Source organism: Phodopus roborovskii, unplaced genomic scaffold (genome assembly GCF_943737965.1).
Source record: "Phodopus roborovskii unplaced genomic scaffold, PHOROB, whole genome shotgun sequence".
Taxonomy (NCBI): Eukaryota; Metazoa; Chordata; class Mammalia; order Rodentia; family Cricetidae; genus Phodopus; species Phodopus roborovskii.
The window spans coordinates 25,814,571-25,829,246 of record NW_026125397.1 but is presented as its reverse complement, the minus strand read 5'-3'; positions in this window follow the sequence as shown (position 1 = coordinate 25,829,246).

Genomic DNA, 14,676 nt, shown 5'->3' with positions numbered 1-14,676 from the left:
ACTCACAGATAATTTTTCTCCATTCCTATTTAAAGGCATTTATTCTTTTTTCAGTGCTAGAGATGAAACCCAGGATCCTGTGTGTGCTATGCAAGATACCACGCCCCTCTTAATTATTCAATCCTTATACAGATGAGCCCTTCATGTTATTCAAAATTCACACATGAAAGACTTCATGACAATAGTGTAAAACTGCTCCCCCCTCTCGTCCTCACCCTCCCAGTGCCTCCTTCCTGTTTTCTGTGCGTCCTGCCAGAGACACCATATGTAGCCAGTACTTGTATCTACATGTGGGCTCCCTTCCTTTTATATTTTTGGTTGTGAGCCTAGCCGTTAATGGCTGAGCCATCTCTCCAGCCTGGACTCCCTTCCTATTGCAAAAATACATTGATGTATTTGTCATTTTGGACTGGGAATTTTTCTCAGTAGTGTATCCAAGAGATCTTTCAAGTAGTGTCTGATAAATTTCCTCTTTCTTGTGGTTTCGTATGGATAAACTTTGATCTACTATCTTGTAACCATTATCACTGCTGTTTTCAGGGCTAGGGACTGAACCCGGGGCCTTGGGGGTTCTCAGCAAGTGTCTGATCACCTAACCTTCATCCTCTGGCCACCTAATTAACCTCCATCTTCTGACCACCTAAGCCCCATCCTGTTTGGCTCCTATTGATATGTTTAAATGCTTTTATACTGATGTATTTTAAAGCTATGCCTGGTCATGTTTTCTTTGTTTCCTTCTTTGTTTTTTGTGTTTTGTTTTGCTTTGTTTGGCTTCTCCATGTAGCCCTGTCTGTCCTGGAACTCTCTCTATAGACCAAGCTGGCCTCAAACTTAGAGATCTGCCTGCCTCTGTCTCTCGAGTGCTGGCATTAAACATATGTGGCACCACCATCCAGCCTGATTGTGTCTTCTAGTGAGTAACTTCATATGGTGTTAAAACTATGTGTATATTTTAAAAGTTCACAAGTATTGTAAATTTTCATCCGAACAATAAGATAGAGCTTTCAAGTAACTAAGACAAGACTGAACAGTGAATTTTTAAAGGATCTAAATGTAGAACAAGTATCTTTCAAGCAGAAAACAAGAGGTACACGTTGATGTGTCTAGGTATGACAGAAGCCACCAACCGGTTTTGAAATACAGCTGAAGGAAGCATCTGTCGGAGGAAGGGTAAGAAGTCGGTATTCTTGATGACTCCATGCTTCTGTCCTTGTACTCTTAGCCCTAGAGTCAAGTGATGGATTAACCCTAGCCAGCCAACATGGGTTTATATCCTGCCAAAGTTTACCTGTGTTACTGAGATTCAGGCTCTCCTGCCTGCACTGAAAAGTTGAAGAAACTAATTCCATATACCTACAAATAGAAGGTAGGAGACTGATTTGGCTAGTTTATGTCAACTTGATATAAGCTAAAGACATCTCAGAGGAGGGAACCTCAGTTAAGAGAAGAAAGAAAGTACACTGTGCAAATGGTACAGGAGACCTTGGCATCTCGTAGATGCCAGCAGCATGGGATGGCCACCAAGTACAGGATCATCAGCCTAGAAGACAAGCTGTGTGTGCTGCCTGTGGGAGGTGACAAGAAGTGGCACACTCCCCTTGAGGGAGCCCAGAGCCCCCTGAGAATCCAGACACGTGACATTGAGTTATTTATGCGGTCGGAGTTCAGTTTTGCTTTGTTTAGATTGTGACTGCGCCTTCGTCCTCCTCTCTTGAAGTAAGAAAGCTTTCAATCTTTAATTTTAATACAAAATCCCATAGTTTGAACATGGTTTTTTAAAAGATTTTGGAGTTTTACAGAGACTTTTGAAAGAGGCTAGGTAATACAATAGAGACCACTTTTGAAGTGTTTGAATTTGTAAGGCTGTGGGGCTTTTTAAGTTTATAAGATGTTTTCAGTTGTGATGTCTTCGTTAATATGTAGTCTTGGGGATGAACAAGAAAGGCAAGGTTGTAGCTTAACAGTGATGTGTTTCTGTGTCCAGTTGACAAGGGGCCAGTTGTACTGACTAGTTTTATGTTAACTTGACACAAGCTATAGCCCTCTAAGAGAAGGGAATCTCCATTGAGAAAACCAAGAAGGTAAAAGAACTAATGAAGACCTTCCAAGATAGTCAGCTCATCGACATCCCTCCATAAATTGTGTTTCCTCGCCAAACACTAACTTTGGCCCCAATGAGACACTGTCCATGGTGCTGACAACAGCTCCACGGCTGAGGCATAATTGCTTTCCCAATCCCTGAGGGCATAAAACAAACTATACATTAACAACCCAGGGACTTTGAAAGGACAATAAGGGGAATGAATGAGGCAAAAGGCCCCAGCCCCAGCGGGATGGGGGGAGAGACACAATATCTTCAAGGTTAGATAAAGAAGGGGAGGGATTGGTGTCTGATGTGGCATTGTTTACTCATTGTCACAGATACTAAAAGATAATTCTGCCACCTCCATGCTAGGCCTGGAGAGTCTAGGCATGCCTGGCATAGGGGAGCATAGGCATGTTGTCGTCCTTTGCTCTTTGATACTGCATGAATGGGTCCCCTGAGGACTCAAAGGAACGTGAGGCTGTTGAAAGGACTGTGGAAAGGGCTGTCTCCAATTTCTTGAGTAGGCAATTTCAGAAGTAGGATGGATTGCCATCTGCCTGAGCTGGTTTCACTGTAATCCTGCCAAAGGCTGGGGGTAGACTGGTAACCTCTTGAGACCCTCGTGGTATTTGAAGTTAGAACTTCAATGAAAACATTCATCCTGTTCTTGCTCTTTCACTAGAGCTTCAGGGCACCCTGGATTTAAGCTAAAGTCACATCACAGGCTATTCTGATTATTTTGTCCTCTGTAACATCAGTCACCTTCAAGTGATGTTTTTATAAAAATGAGAAGTTAATAACTTTCTCAACCTGTCATTTATTTCCCTGCCCGGCACAGAAGTATAATGCGAATTCAAATTCAATAAGTTCCATTCATGCCTTAGTGCCACACTGGAATTGAACAGTGTCCTTTCATTCATATGATTATGTTTGAAAAATTTTATACTCCACTACAAAAAGGAACATTTTGATTTATACAAGACTGAAATATAAAACATGCTCATTTTTACAGGTCTGTGCTTGATTTCTCTCTCTCTCTCTCTCTTTTTTTTTTTTTTTTTTTTTTTAATGGCAGGTTTCAAATTGGAAAGAGCACGCAATGTTGGGGACTGGGACAGATATTCCACAAATGCTAGGATGTGTTTTCCAGCATTTTGAATGACCTCATTAGCAACTGAGTTGGCTTTGTTTGCATGGTTATGAAAGCAGTTTCTGTTGCTACAGGGACATACAGCTTTTTAAGCTATCTGGACTGCCATTGAGCAGTCAAAGCAGAATCAAAAAGCAGGGCATCTTCCAAGGGGTGAGATTTCCCCATAGCCTCTAGGAAAATAGCTCATTCTCCCCAAGGGTTATCTGATTCCACATATAAGCACTGACTCATAATTCACCTGATAGTCCCAGTTTGGAGACTGTCTTTAAGTTCTTTTCCAAACCTCACCACTCCAGGCTCTGACTCATGTCCAATCTCAAATCCTTTTAAGAAAAACTACTTAGGGGAAATAATATTGCCCTCTCTTCCAGATCAGTTCCCAAACATTGTCTTTCCTTACATGAAGCTAACACAGACAATTGTTTCTCATGGCACTATGGTGACCCTTTCTGCCAAAGCATGAGTAGCAAAGACAGGACAACATGTCCCTTTCTGCTCTACCAAAGCTTATCAGAACTGAGGGGGATGGTGAACTTCACAAAGTTTTCCAAATTTTCAATACATTCTGTCTTAGCATTTCTATGACTGCAACGGAACACCATGACCAAAGAGCAAGTTGAGAGGAAAGGTTTATTAGGCTAACACTTCATTGTTGCTGTTCATCATTGGAGGAAGTCAGGACAGGACAGACCCCCAGAAGCAGGAGCTGATGCAGAGGCCATTGGGGGTGCTGCTTACTGGCTTGCCTCTCCTAGCCCACTCAGCCCACCTTCCTATAGAACCCAAGACCATCTGACCATTGGCTGGGCCCTGCCTCATTGATCACTAAATGAGAAAATACCTTACAGCTGGATCTCATGGAGGCAATTCCTCAACTGGGGCTCTCCTCTCTGATGACTCTAGCTTGTGCCAAGTTAACACACAAAACCAGTCAGTTTACGTCCACTCCACAAGATAGCTGCATTGTATCTTTCCTTTATTGTCTCTGTGCCCATAAAGCCAACAAGCACCAACAGAATCCCTGGGAATCTGGATTAATTCAGCAAGTGAGAAACACCAGGAAGACAGGATGGAAAGCAGTGGACGGGCCAAGGCCTTTCCTTCCCTAGTTCTCGTGGGGATTCTTTGGTTAGATCTATCCTGCTGTTGCTGTGTGTTTGCTTAAGGTATGGTGGCCCATGCTGACCACCCACTACACTGCACAGCTGAGCATTGGTGACAGCTCATGAAAGCTGAAGACAGTCACTGTACAACTTGCAGGCAGCTGACTGGGTTGGACAATGTCTCTTTCCAGGCAGCTTAGCTGGTCTCTGCCTCTTCCAGGAAGTGTGCCTTGTCTGAGAATGGTTGTATAAGCCCGGGAAGAGAGAGGCCTAATGAATCTGGTCTGTTTCGGAGACTTCCTGAAACTATTGAGTTGTTTATCTCCTGAGATTAACTAGATTCTCTGCAGGTTGGAATGTTTCACCTCCCATTAGAGCATCTTGCTGTCTCAGATCCCCTCAACACCCTATGTCTTAATATGCTTCCCTACAAGATGGAAGGATTATCTCTGAAGGAGGTTATTGCTACACAACAATGGCTCACTGTTTCATGAATAACATGACTTGCATGATCACTTTTAACTTACAATTATTCTTCCTGTGTCAGATGATGAGAATTCTATAACCTACAGCATATAATCAATGCCTTCATACCTTGACTATGGAGAAGCTTCAGTAAGCACACCAAAGGGACAAAATCCTCCATGTCTCTCAGCTAATCTCGGCCCCATCTAAATCCCAAATGTCTCTGTACGCCTTGCCTCTGGATCTTTCTACCGCATACTGGAAATAGTTGTCTGCTGGCATATCCCAACACTATTTTGGGGATCAAAACCAAAGCCTTTGGCATGCTAAACAAGCTCCCTATTGCTGAGCTACATCTCAACTCTTGGCTTCTGAATTCCAAAGGCTTTAAAGGAAGGAAATGTACAGACAGACTGAGATCATAGGATAAGCAAGGATGACTCCTTCTGCCCTAGACAGAAAGGCATCCTGGGGGCAAATGGGAGGAAATTACCTTTGAAGGCAACAGTTCCTAGGCTGGAAAAGAAAAAAAAAAATGGGGGAGGGAGCCAAGGAACCATATAAGGAGTAGAGAGATTCCAAGCATAGTCTCCTTCCTGACCCATGGGAAACAGCTGTTCCCATGTTAAGAGTGAAAGGCTTCATCTCTACAGGGTAAGATACAAAGGTTCTAGCTTTGGGTCCAGCAAGATAGTTCCGTGTGTCAAGGCACTCACCACCAACCCTGACCTGAGTTTAATCCGTGGACCCCACATGGTGGAAGGAAAGACAAACTCCCACATGCACTGTACACACATATAGACACACAATGCACAGAAACATACACACATACAACACAACACACAACACACACATACACACACACACCACACAGTACACACCACACACACACCATACATACAACAACACAGACACCACACACACACACACACACACACACACACATTCCCCAATGGCTCATCTACCCAAGTTAATATCTTCTTAATGTGACAAAAGTATTTTAAATTTCCAAGCAACTCTTTGTTTTCTAGCTGGTTTTTATAGCACCATATTCTTATTTATCCAAAGCTGTTTACCAGCTGAGCCATATCCCTGTCCCAACAGAAAGGAATTTTGAATAGTTGTCAAAAATATGAAAAAGTGATCGCCTTGACTTAGAATAAAAGAAATACAATAAATGAAATCTCATAGCCACCCTTTCACCTTTAAGACTAACACATTTTGTAAGAGTATGAAGACGCAGGCCCTCTCATATAGGAGTATGAATTGGCATGGAAATACAACTGAAGATACGTCTTAGCCATAAACTTCATTTCTAAATATTTTCTCTTTAGATATGTTCATGTATGATTGTCTCTGCGATATTGTATTCATAGATTAAAAACGTCAAGCAACCTAATATAAAGCAGGTTAAGTTCATCATAGTATGTGAATAAACTGGTGTGTTTTATAAGAACAAAAAAAAAAAAAAAAAAAGAGCATCCGTGTATGTGTGGTACACACTGCAATCCCAGTTCTTGGGAGGCCGAGGCAGGAGGATTGCAAATTCAAGACTAGCCAGGGCTATACAGCATGATTCTGTCTCAAAATGGGAGAGGAAGGGAGGGAAAGGGAGGAGAGGGCTTATCACTTATCAGCCAAAATGGAAAACATACTAGTTTGAGAAAGAACAGAGTTTGTTACATACACTTTGGTTACCTACTTCTGTGCAATAAACCACCCCCAAACATAACAGACATCATTTTACTATGCTCTCACATTCTGCAGGGCAGGATTCTCTGAAAAAGCACAGTCAGCAGTTTGCTCTGTTATGTTCCACTAAACAGACTTGGAGCTGAATTGACACCAAGAGGCTGACACACCACAGCACTCATCCTCGGCCCTCACACATCTCACACACACACTGTGGTTTGAATGGGAACAGCCTCCTGTAACCTCGTGTGTTTGAATACTTGGTCCCTAGCCGGCGGAGCCATTGAGGAACGAGGTAGTGCATGGCCTTGTTGGAGGAGGTGTGTGTCGCTGGGAGTGGGGGCTGAGGTTTGAAAACTCTCCAGCCATTGCTAGTGTGCCCTCTCTGCCTCCTGACTATGGACCACGATGCGAGCTCTCAGCTACCTGCCCCAGCACCATCCTGCCTGCCTGCCTGCCTGCCTGCCTGCCTGCCTGCCTGCCTGCCTGCTCCCCACTATGAACAACAAGGACTCGCCCTCTGAAATCGTAAGCTCCAAATAAACTCTTCTATAAGCTGTCTTGATAGTTGTGTCATATCATAGCAATGGAAAAGTAACTAAGACACACACACACACACACACACACACACACACACAAACAACAATAAATATTTTAAAAAAGAAACAAGCAAGTAATCCGTGAGGAATTTGAACTCTGAGTGACAGCTGACTTCTTTGGAATCTAGAAGATGAAAGGCAAAGCTTGTACCGCTTGAAGAAATCATTTCAAAATAGAATCACACCCAGATTTCTCATCAATTAGGGACGAGGTAGAAAATGGGTTTTGTGAGGACCCTACAGTTTTTAATACTTCATCACCCATGTACCTCGTTAAAAAAAGATACTATAGTAATATAAGCCATTAATGCTCTATAGAAAAACAAGTGTACCCAGAACTGGTGTGATTCCTACAGCAGATAACATTTCCCTAGCTGTATTAAACTCATAGTTATGGTTTAAATGAGAAAATGCACGTCAACTCTCTGAGATACCATATGGAATCATAGGATAGAAACAGGAATTACAAAAGAGCTAGGTCATCCTCTTCTATAGAACAAAGCCACTATAGATCCAGCATCCAAATACCAGGTATCTAGGCATGATAGCTCACACCTTTAATTCTAGCACTTGGGAGCCAGAGGCAGACAACCTTCTGTGAGTTACAGGCAAACCTGATCTACATAATGAGTTCCAGGTTAGCCAGGCTTCACTGTGAGACCCTGTCTCAAATACAAAACAAACAAGCAAAATCCAGCATCATTTGGAAATCTAGGGGACAGTAGCAAAACCCAGCAACCTCAAATATTAAAAACGATTGCCTTTTTTCCCCGACGGTCTTATGTGTCCGAGGCTACCCTCCCACTCACTAGCTATTAGTGAAGGATTACCTCGAAGTTCTGATCCTCTTGCCTCTGTCTCCTGAGCAATCCCATGACCAGTTTATGCCATGCTAGTGTTCTGCGTTAGCTACTTTTCTATTGCTGTGATAAATCACCATGACCAAGGCAACTTACAGAAGAAAGAATTCTCTGGGCTCATGGGTCCAGAGGAAGAAGAGCCAGCCCACCGTAGCAGGAAACATGGCAGCAGGAAAAGCTAAGAGCCCTCATCTTGTTTCAGAAGCAGAGAGCAGAGAGAGAAAACTGGAAGACAGCTTCTGGAACCTCAAAGCTCACCTCAGGGCCACACCCCCTGAACTTATCCAAACAGTACCAACATCTGGGGACCAAATATTCAAATATCTGAGCCTAAGGGGGACATTCTCATTCAAATTGCCATAATCTTCAAACCAGGGTTGTTTGCCTTTTGAGTTTAGGAATAGGCAGGGGGAAAGAAGAGACCACATTCTCTATCTAAGAAAGCCTAACAAGCTATTCAGTGTGTGTGTGTGTGTGTGTGTACACATATACATATTTGTTTTTGACATATATGTATGTATGACACATATATAAGTCAAAAATAAATATATTTAGCTTTTCCAATTAAAAAAGTTTTATTTTTCAGTAAAAATTTTTTTTGTATGTGTCATCATTGTGTATGATATGTGTATGTACACACGTACACACATATATGGTATAGAGCATGTGTTGATGTCAGAGGACAACTTTGTAGAAGCAGTCTTCTTCTTCCACCCTTACGTGGTGGGTTCTGGGGATCAAACCCAGGTCATCAGACTTATACCTGCAAAGCCAGTGCTAAATACGAACCCTAAATATGAACCAGTGCTGGTACTCAGGATGGTGATGTAGCTCAGTGGTTGCCTCACATGCGCAAGGTTCAAGTCTCAGAATTAGAAGAAAAAAACAAGACTACTACTACCCAGTAAGCATCCCTTAATGATTGCTATTGTCCTATCCTGTCATAATAGTCTTGGAAAAGGACATCAGATTTGTGTTTCTGAAGCTTTTGCAAAACCAAGCCCTCACCTAACCAAGTTGTTAACAAAGGATGTTGTCTACAAAGGAATCTACCCACAGGAGCAGAGCCCACGAGGCAGGAATTTAAGGATCAGCAGGAATGAGGGGAGGAAAGCAGAGACACTTCCAGGGTGCATGCATGTGTAGCAAAGAGAGAGCGTGACCTTTCCCACGTCCCTTCCCAGAGCTTTGACTCTCTGAACCTCTGTTCATCACACATCTGAGTGAGTCATTCATGCCTCTGGTCCTCTTTAAGGTAGGAACAAGTGGTCTGGGGACTGGAGGTTTGTTCCTGTGCTGTGCACTCACTGTTTGCACAGTAGTCTTGGTGGGTGTGCAGAATCTCCGGAAAGGGAGCTGAAGAAGCTGTCCATCACAGGAGGCCGGGAAGGGGCTGCCCTACAAGACGCTGAGCAGCCAGGCAGTTCCTTGACATCCATGACTACTGTCTATAATGAGATCCATGATGGCCACCATCTGAAAACCAAGTGTCCATTACCCAAAATGCTCCCCCTGGAGCTCAGCCAAAGCCCTGTATTAATTGATGCACCCACTGTCTAGAGTCTCCGACAACTGTCTCTACAAACCAACTGTACCCCCAAACAAGACGGGGCATGTGACATGTATATCTAATATGCCTCTCGCATAAGGGATTATTAGGATAGAGGTGGGAAATGAGATTAAAAGTAAGCCTGCCTCCACAGTCCATCCAGACAAGGCTGTTTAAAGAGAACTCTGCTGCTCAGGTCCCCCATGGGTTAATAAGATTGTGAGGTCCTGGCAGCCATGTGCCTGCTATGGGAAGGAAGGGACAGTAAAGAATGGAATTAGACACCAAGAACTGGCAGAAGAAGTCATCACCCTACCCTTCAGTCTGCTTTACTTAGGCCTGTTCTGGCCCAGCATCTGCCCCCGGAAACACTTCTGACTAATCCAGTGTGGTTCTGAGTCTCAAGGGTGCAGCCTCCTATAGACAGCCGGGGCTGTGCAGCAGAGCCTCAGGGGCCAGTCAGGCCTGGCTTGGACCCTTGGTTCCAATGCTTGTTACCGGTAAAACCTCTTAAAATTTACTCTGCCCAGCCTGCCAGGAGCATCAGCAGGTTCCCAGGTGGCCTGTCAAACATGGACTAGAGCTTGCTTTGTTCTCTGGAAGGAAAGTACTGCTGCTTGGCCATCTCTGTGCTTTGGCCTTATTTCATTTTAATTGCAAACTTCACAAGTAGTCTGAAATTTTATGGGAGTGCTCTGAGGTCAGTGGCTTAAATTGCTACTTGTGGTATGACTTTGAATGATTGAATTAATGATGCATAAATATACACATAATGACCTGTATTTATTAATAGAAATTAACTGAAACATCCAGAATTCCTGTAGTCTAGGAGACTGCACATCCTGAGGTTAGGGTCTTACCAGCTGAGTAAACAAAAGCCAGCTATCTCTGGACCTAGGAACATGTCTCCCCTCCCCTCCCACCCCCGCAGGACCTCCATTCTCTCCTGGTGAGATGCTTCCAGAGGACCAAAAAGTAAGACAGATGGAGATGGATGCCAGAGGTGCCTTCAGTAAGGCTGTGTGCCAGGATTACTCAGCCTTTTTCCCCCTCAAAGCAGAAGTTAGTTTCAAAGTTTCAATTGTGCTAAAAGGTCAGGAACTGCATTTGCAAAACAAAATATTGAAATGAGTCATATATTCAAGTGGCTAGAGGACTGTTTACAGCATTGGCCCTGGTGGAGAAACAGCTGACTGACCTTAAGCCATCCTCTCAACTTCCTGTGGGTGCTGCCAGCAAGAGCTTGTGGAGAGCTGGAGGTGCTGGCTCTCCTTTCTTATTGGCTGAGCATTTGACCAATGGCATGCCGAGCTTCCATCTTCTGTGGTTTCCATCTGATGGGTGTTTCTCCATCCATCAGTGTTTCTCCATCCATCAACTGGGTTTTCTAAACAACCAGGGTAGTAGAAGCTCCAGCAGCAGTAACTGCACAGCAAAGAATAGTCCTTGCTGAGTGTGTGTGTGTGTGTGTGTGTGTGTGTGTGTGTGTGTGTGTGTGTGTGTGTGTGTACACAAAGATGTGTGAATCACTGAGGTTTCAAAGGTCTGGTTGCAGACCCAAGTCACTGGCAAGCACTCTCTACTCAATACTGTCTCCAGCCTTGATTTAAAATGTTTGTTTTCCCAAAACCTGGGTTCACTGGTATAGTGTCAAATATAATCATCAAAAAAAGGAAATAAACCATTTGCTGAAAGTTGAAGAACAAGTTCCTGGCTGATCTAGTGTATGTTCTCACGCTGAAGGGTTCCACCTCCATGGTCTGACTAATTGCATCCTGAAGACGGGGTTCCCCTGCTACCATGCCTGGCAAACATTTTAATCTCGAGTCCTTGTTTATAAAGTAGAAGAGAGAAGATCTGAGCCCTTAAGAGTATCACATGCAATATAAGGTCAATCATAGCACAATTACAAGAAACCAGGAGATGACATCATATTATAAATTACAGGTTACTCTGATACAGTTTTTCACATTAGAATTTTATTCCATTTGCTCACCCCAAGAAACTGCTCCTAAAGCATCTAGTGGGTAGCCGCGCATGCCAGGAACCTAAAAGCTAAGAGGACTCTGCTCAGAGAAGCTCCAGTTTACTTCTCAAAATAGAAAGAATGTTTCCATTCAAACAGGAACTGCTTCCTATATTAAATCCGATTCTTTTCTTTTTGTTTTTATTTGTTTATTTTTTTTCTAAGAGGAGGTCTTATTCTATAGTGTAGGCTGACCTGGAACACATTATGTACACCAGGCTGGTCTCAGCTCATGGTAATCCACCTGCCTCAGCCTTTCATTAGAAGCATGACCCTCCATGCCCAGTTTCCTTATCTTTTATGAAAGGCTACAGATGTAGTTTGGTGGCACTTTCCTTGAGTGTGTAAAACCCTGCATTCAATTCCTAGTACTGAAATAATAAATAACAAGCATAATTATAAAATAGTAGCTTAGATTATCGCTCAGTATGGTCCTGGGAAAATGCTGCAGGATCTTTTTTTTAATCTTAATTTGCATTGAGCATGTATGGAATACTTCATTTTAAAACATTCTCTAGCACAAAGCCTGGCCCAGAACATGATGGACACAGACGGAAAGTGGCTGGGAACCTAACAATACTGAACTATCTGAAAGCAGGAAACGGCTTTCCTTCTTGTGTGTTTAAATATGTACCTGGGGTTTATGGGTGCAAATGTGCCATTGTGAATGACATAGGGAACTAGCTGACTCTGACAAAGGTCCCCATTTACAGCCAGACTCGGTGAAGTTGTTCAAACATATCACCTAAAGAACAGAAAGGTTCAAACATATCACCTAAAGAACAATGAAAACACAGGCCGGTTGGCTTTCTGGCCACGAGTGCTTCTATTCCAATACATAGTTATTCTTAAACACTCTGTGCCATCTGTCTTGGGGGGTTTGTTTGGACTAAGTGGGGATGAACTCATGCCAAAAGTGCACGGAAATGTTGTTTTACTGACATTCGGTTAGAGAGTTCTTGACTAAATTAAGAGTACAATGCATTCATTTGCGACACATACATTTATGAAGGCTCTCTGTTTTCAAATGCAACACAGATGTATCACATCAAAAATATACTAGAAAAGGTCAGCTTCCTCTCCTCGCAGGTGACTTTGCATTATTCACTCCAGTCCAAGCCTAATCATGGATGTAGAAATAAAGAAACATACCCAGCCTAATAAATTCCAGTCCTCACTAAGAAAACCATCCAACAGAAGTCTGCAAGCTCAGTGAAGGCAATGCCAATAAATCAGCTGACTAATGCGATCCATTCTTGCCAGCTAGGATGGCTGCAAAAGAGCTCGCCAGCAACCTCTTGTCTAAGTAGAAACTGAAAAATACAGGCACAGTGAGATGGGCTAGCAGCATCGTGGCAACAGGACTGTAAAAAAAAAAGACAAAAGACTGTCAGCAAGAAATGAGACCACAAATTGCAGTGTAATTAGAGAGTAGAACTCTCGGGGCAGATAAATCCGAACAGCACAGATCAGAGTCTCCCTGACAGATGCTTCTGGGAACAGAAAGAAGAATAAGACCAGAGGGGCCTGCAGGGTGCTTCTTGCTGCAAGGTAGTTATACTCACATTTATTCTGATTATAAAAACCCAAATCCAGTATTTAAAGTTCAGTTCCATGTTTTCCTAGTTGTTCATCCTCACTGGAAACAACTGGATCTTATTTTTAAAATCCCTCAGCCCTGGGAGCGCTGCATCTGTCTTTAAATCCCAGCCCTTGGGTGAGAAGGGCAGGGACAGTCACAAGTTCAAGGCTAGTTCACAGCCACTACACGAGGAGTTACAGCCCAACTTGGGCTGTAGTCTTAAACAGAAAGAAAGAGGTTAAGAAAAGAATAAAGAAAAGAAAAGGGAAACCAAAAAGGCAAAGAACAATAATAGTAATGAGTTTAAAAATGAGTAAGTAAAAATACCTCTGTGAGGGTGCCGTGATATAGGCCAGCACTCAAAGCCTAAACCAGAAAAGTTATCCCTGGAAATTGCTCTCAATAACTTGAAGTTTTTGTTTATTTCATTTTTTTTTTTTTTTTAGGAAGTTGATTTTGCCACGCCCGAGCGACCAGAGTACGGAGCTGGCAGAGGGTGTCGGGATTGAAACATTTAACAGACCACCACAAGAAGTGAAGAGGAAGCTGCTGCCTTTTATTACAGAGAGTATATACCCAAGCCAAGGATGGGCTAAGCATAGGAGGAAATCGTGTACCGCCCACACCCGGGGTCAAGGCATGGGCACTGCACACCGGAAAGTTATGAGAACAACCTTGTCCGATCAACCTTGAGAGCTCGGGAGTTCTACAGCTGGGTGGGGAGGGAGAGAGCTGTAAGGGACGAGTACTTACATTTCCCAACAGATTAAGAAGTCATGGTATAAATTTATGCTATAATTACCTCAAAAAAAACCTTTTTTCAGATAATACATCAAATTTACAGAAAAGCTGTTTTTTTTTTAAGTCAGTTAAACTCAGACTCCATGACAAATTGGAAACCTGGCTTCTCCAGTCTAGGTTCAGACCTGGTGCATTTTAGACAGATCTGCTACACTACACCATGATTTGTGTAAATACATCAAGGAGACTTTGGCCAGAGTTCCTTTTGGCCTATACCACTCTAGATTAAACTGGGCAGGAGCCAGCTATGGTTACTTTAGGCCCCAGGGACTCAATACGGGTTACGGAGGCTTATTGGGAGCCTGTCCCCAAAAGAGACCATGGAAGACATCCCAGAGATCCAAAGACGAGATATGATGCTGTGGAATGATTGACTAGGATAGTTGTGATGTTCTCTACCTCTTGGATTCAATTCTAATTTTCAAGATGAGCCAAACACACGCCTCCTAAAACAGTCTAGAAATGGATTGCACACCAAAGTTTTCACTGAAGGCTAGGAGGAAAGGATTATGGGAAGCCTAGGTCTCCAGACCATGGAGTAGCCGTTGCCAAGACAATGCTTACACAGAGAGAGCCGAATCGTGGAAGAAGGGGCCCCCATAGGAAGCTGAGCACACAATGACAGCCACTGTTCATTTGAAGCCCAATTGTTTGAGGAGTTGTATCCCTAACCCTCTCCCTAAAACCCTCCTATCTCTTGCCAGGTCCTCTCATTAACATGGCCCTGCAGCTGTCGGGGCCTGAGGTAGTATTCACGGCT